We start from the raw sequence: 6,000 nt of genomic DNA, 5'->3' as shown, positions 1-6,000 counted from the left end.
CACCAACGGTATTGTATGTGGTTAAACTGTTAAAATACCCCACCAAAGTCTAAGGAGGTAAAACATTGGGTACTCTTGGCCCACAAGAGTTTATACTATGTACAGCCCAACCAAAAATAAATGTAAGATACTTCTAGCCCGCAAGAGTATAAACAGTGAAGGGCTAAAATTAGACAAGTCAATGTATTGTATTATTGTAGACGCGCCCGAACGTCCCGGGAGAATGACTCTCGTTCTGTTCATATTGGGCTTGCTACAGTTCGGACTCTCAAATTGTCAAGGTTCTTAATCTGAACCAAAAAGTCCAAATCCGGCAAATCGTTTTGAGAAAAACAGATTTTAGAAAAGAAGTGCCAAACATGGACTGCTTTGCCAGATACAGAGTCGCTACCTAAATATTTTATTTTGGGAAATTTAGGAAACCTTGACTTGGTGCCAAAGGCCACGTGTCCGTCATCACCAAAGTTGCCTCGGCTCGGGAACTTGGGTACGATTGGGGAAGGTCAGCTATGAGCACCCCCTCTTGCCCGATCCGAAAATCGGCTTCTACTAATCATGATATCCGATTTTGAAAACGTTATATGCTCTTATTCCGATTATTAGCCTAGATTTACTATGTTATGCGCACAGTAAACAAGTATAGACCAAATCGCCTAAATTGGAACAAAACATTTCATGTTTATTTTCAAAATGGTTTGCTACTCGCAAGTAGGCTAAAATGCAGATTTTGCCACCCTCAAGTGGGCTTTAGAAAAGATGGTTTTGCCACTATCTAGTGGGCTTAAAACTCACAGTTTTAATGCATTATTCCAATTTAGGTAATTCAACCTCCATCCACAAGCATTCAAGCAGTTATATCACATAAGCAAGTAGCCTCATGGTAAGCATGCTGTCATGGCAACACTCACACGCATGCAAGGATGCTAAAACATAAATGCTCACCGAGTACTCCAAGCCAAAATAGAAACTAGTTAGTAATCATATGCATGATCCTAGTTCATGTTAAGATGGCTAATGCAACACATGCAAGATGCAGCTACAATAGGCTCGGCTAATCTATGGATGACATATGATGATGCTACAACTAACACGTATTCAACTTGGAATTGAAATACAATGCAGTTAGTATGATGCGCCGAGCCCGGTGCATGTAAGACAAATGTATGGATGCATGCATGCATAGCATAAGGTATGCTAAATCAAATATGACCTAATACTAACCATCAAAAGCAGATAAGTAAAAGGGAGAAAGAAGTGGGGGTTGGAAGACATGCACACACGCACCCACACTTATTACAAGTTAGCCCTCACTCGGAGTGACCGAAAGAATAATACAATTTAACTAACTAACAAACTAATTAAATATTACAGAGCACCTAATTAATTAAGCAAATTAATTAATCTAATTTAAGCAATAAATAGCCTCGGGAAGAGGGTCCAATGCGATGCGTGCTCGATTTCGCTCGGAAGTCACTGCCATGCACAAGCTGCCTCTGCTTTGACTGTTCTGCTTTTCTGAAGACTGCACAAGTCCCAGGGTTGCTTCTCTGAGTGCTGTGGAGCACCACCGGCCGTGAGGAATAGTCACCAGCCATGGGGAATGGTCATCGACCATAAATCAATCCATCGGCCACTTATGGATGGCCGGTTGACACTACAGATGGCCGGCCGTCCAAATCTTCCTGCAGAATCAGTTTTTGACAACAGCAGAGGGCAAAACATAGCATGGCAATGCATTTCAAGCAATGTATGCACCAATCACACCCCTTATCACATTCATGACTCAAAGGGATATGATTCTCGATTCTCGGACCACCAATCACGCATTTCCATGCATGATGGCCCAAGGAACCAAGTATGCATTTTGATATGGAATGCAATGCACATAACCAAGCAAGGGGGGGCTCAACCTCTATCATACTCAACTCAAGAGGTGAAGCATGCATGCCAATGCAATGTATCCTAGGTATGGAGGCTAGTATGCAACATGGCAATGCAATGTGTAATGTAGGTTAGGCACACAACCTAAGTAAAGAAGCATGTAAGGCATGAAGCAATGCAACCTACAAGTATGCAAGACACAATATGGATGTTCAAGCATGCAAGCAAGCATGTGGCTTCATTCAATCATGCAACAACACACTAGTATGCAACAACACACAAGGTGAGCATGCAACAACATGCAAAGGGGTGGACTTAAACTAATTTAGGCAGCCCTCAAACAAGCCTAAAACAGTGGCCAAAATGATGCAACAAAGGCATGAAAACACACACACAAATATGCATCAACAAGGGCCTAAACATGGCGCATAAGCCATCAACTCTTCAAAGCATGAAAGGGATGGAAAATGCAAGCATATAAGCACATCATGAGGTCTGAAATAACATACCAAGTGATTCCAAACCACTGAAACAAAGCAAGGATGGCATGCTAGAGAGGCCAAAGCTTAAGGCATTCAAGAGGGATTGCATGGTAGCTATACAAAGCAAGACATGAATGACTCAAATGACCTAAAACAGTCCCTTAGCATATCAAAATATGCATATAAACTTCACAAAGCTTAGCCAAAACTGTAGACGCGCCCGCGTGGGGCCCCGCGCTACAGTTCGGACTCGATTTGTGTCACGGTTCTTAATCTGAACCAAAGAGTCCAAATCCAGCAAATTGTTTTGAGAAACAGATTTTTGAAAAGAAGTGCCAAACATGGACTGCTTTGCCAGATACAGAGTCGCCACCTAAATATTTTTTTATGGGGGGATTTAGGAAACCCTGACTCGGTGCCGAAGGCCACATGTCCGTCATCACCGGAGTTTCTCGGCTCGGGAGCTAGGGTACGATTGGGGAAGGTCAGCTATGAGCACCCCCTCTCGCCCGATCCGAAGATCGGCCTCTACTAACCGTGATATCCATTTTTGAAAACATTATGTGTTCTTATTCCAATTGTTAGCCTAGAATTACTATGTTATGCGCACAGCAAACAAGTATAGACTAGATTGCCTAATTTGGAAAGAAACATTGCATATCCGTTTGTCTTTAAAAAAAAGTACTTTGGAATTTGCTACTCGCAAGTAGGCTAAAATACGGATTTCAACGAATTTTTCCAACTCAAACAATCCAACCTTCACCCACAGGCATCCAAACAATTTATAACACATAAGCATCTAGCCACATGGTAAGCATGCTATCAGGTTAACATTCACACGCATGCGAGATACTAAAGCATAAATACTTACATCGTACTCCGTGCCAAAACAATAAACTAGTTAGCAAACATGCGTGATCCTAGTTCATGTCAAGTTGACTAATGCAGCACATGCAAGATGCAATTAGAGTAGGCTCGGCTAACCTAAACATGGCATGTGAAATGCAACCAATTAATGCACGTATTCAATTTGGGATTGAAATACAAATGCAGTTAGAATGATGTACCGAGCCCGGTGCATGCAAAACAAATGTATGGATGCACGCATGCATAGCATAAGGTATGCTAATTTAAACATGCCCTAATCTACCATCATAAGCAGGTAAATAAAAGGGAAGAAAGAAGTGGGGGTTGGAAGACTTTCACACACTCACCCACACTTATTACAGAATTTCCCTCACTCGGAGGGTCCAAATAAATATTACAGTCCGAATAAATAATACTAAATTAATTATTACAAAATTTCTAATCTAATTAACAAATTAAATGAAAAGAGAGGATGGCTGCAGCCCCCGCCTCGGGATACTTAAATGATGCATGCTCGGATTTATCTTTCCCCGAAAGCCCGGAAACCCATACCATGCCATTGCTGCCTCTATTTTCCTTGCTGTACTCCTTTGGAGGCTGCTAAAACCTCAGGATTGCTTCTCTGGATGCTGGGGAATGCCATCGGCTGAGTAGAATGCCCACCGGCAGTGGCCTGTGATCACCGGCCATTGGTGAAGCTATCGGCAGAGAGAGGATTGCCGGTCGGCACTTAGAACTGCCGGTCGGCAGAAAGATCCTGCAGAATCTGCAATTGACAGCAACAGAGAGCAAGGTAGAGCATGGCAATACAATTCAAGGCATTATGCACCAATCATGTCCCTTATCATGTTAGTGAGTCAAAGGGACATGCTTCTTGGTTCTCGGACCATCAATCGCGCATTTCAATGCATGATGGCCCAAGAGACCAAGTGTGCACATTTTGATGTCAAATGCAATGCAAACCAACAAACTAAAGCCCAATTCCTATCACTAAATCAAGGAACAAGACATAAATGCTAAATGCAATGCAACCTAGGCATGCGAGCTAAGGATGCAACATGGTAATGTAAACAAGCAAGCAATGAACAAGCATGCGAGGTAGTGGGCATGCAAGACGTAATGCAATCAAAGCATGCAAAGCGTAAGACATGTAACAACATACAAAGAGTGGACTTAAACTAATTCGGGCAGCTCTAATTAGGCCCAAAACAGTGGCCATAAACTTAAGAAAAGGGACCAAACACACTTACACACATGCACATGTTAAGGCCTAAGCACTTAAGCATCAAAGGGTATCTTTTAAGCACACTTAAAAGGGAATAATCATGGACATGGGGCATGCATTAAACTCTGAAAATTATGCAAGAACATGGTGCCAAACCAAGCAAGCAAGATAGGCTAAACATACAATAAATGGCCCAAGCATTCAAAGCAAACTAATGAAGTATTGAACTATACTTAGCAAGACCAAACATGGCATGAACTTATTAACCAAAAACAGAGTTTTAGCACATTAAGACAAGGCCTAAAGATCACTTAGATGGCATCCAAATGACCTAAATTCAAAGGCATGCACAAATGTCAAAACATGGAGCATGCTACACAAGCTTTCAAAGCATTAAAGAGGTGTCCAAGGCAAGCATACGAGCATGTCAAAGGGACTAAAATTATGCTCTAAATGGTGCCAAACCAATAAAATAAAGCAAGTAATGCATGCTACACACTCATACACTTAAGGCTAACAAGCCAAAATGCAAATGGGGCACCAAATGCATGGCAAAGTCGATCCAAACAACTATGGATAGACCTTAATCATGACAAAATAAGCACAAAAGCTTCACAAGGCTAAGCCTAAAACATGCTTGAATAAGGGTTTACAACCTAAGGCATGTTAAGGCCTAAACATGGCATTACAAGGTAGGTATGCTAAGCATGCATAGTGTACCAAAACCAACGAAAAACAGAGGCATATTATGACATAATAGGCACAAAAAACAGCCAAGGCATGATCAACATGAAGCTTAGCTAGGTGCTCCCTCAAGAGGCCAAAAATGGTCCTTTTCAAGGACAACAAGGAGAGGGGGTGGCCCTCTCCTCCCTAGGACCTCAAGGCACCATCCTCACCTTTGAAATCCCTCAAGATTTCAGTGGTGAGGAGACCCAAACATCAAGGTCCCAGAGCTCACTCAAAATAGCACAAAATGGGGCCTTTCAAGGCCTAAGAGGGGTCAAACTCCTCCAAACCACAAAACACTCTAAACAAACTATTTAGAGGGCCTAAAAATAGAAATTTTTTGTATTATACACTAAACACAAAAAACAGTTCTAATATAGGTTAAAAAACAATGCAAAAATGGGGAATATAAAGGCAAGTTTCTTACCCTTGAAGACTTTCTTCAAAAATGGTGGACCAGCTGGTTCTTCAAGCTCAAAACCACCCAAGAACTTCAAGAACAACCTCTTGGAACCTCAGTAGCCAAGAGAAGGTGTAATACTATGTGCTTGTGTGCAATAGTAAGACACAAATGCACCTAGACACACACAAGAGGGAAAAAGAGAGAGAGAATGTGTATCAAACCCTAACCCTAAAACTAGAGCTCTTCTCTGTATTTTTTATCTCTAAAATGTCCAAAGTGTCTAACCCTAAAGCCAAGAGACAAGGCTCTCTCTTATAGAGCCTTTTGTCTTGTAAAGCTTACAAGACAAGCTTCCAAAGAGGGAGATCCCTCCATACACGTGTATGGAGGGGAGCCAAAAGCAAGATAGCTGT

Source organism: Camellia sinensis, chromosome 1 (genome assembly GCF_055761805.1).
Source record: "Camellia sinensis isolate YWXY chromosome 1, ASM5576180v1, whole genome shotgun sequence".
Lineage (NCBI taxonomy): Eukaryota > Viridiplantae > Streptophyta > Magnoliopsida > Ericales > Theaceae > Camellia > Camellia sinensis.
The sequence above is the reverse complement of the archived record's forward strand: the minus strand, read 5'-3'. Positions refer to the sequence as shown.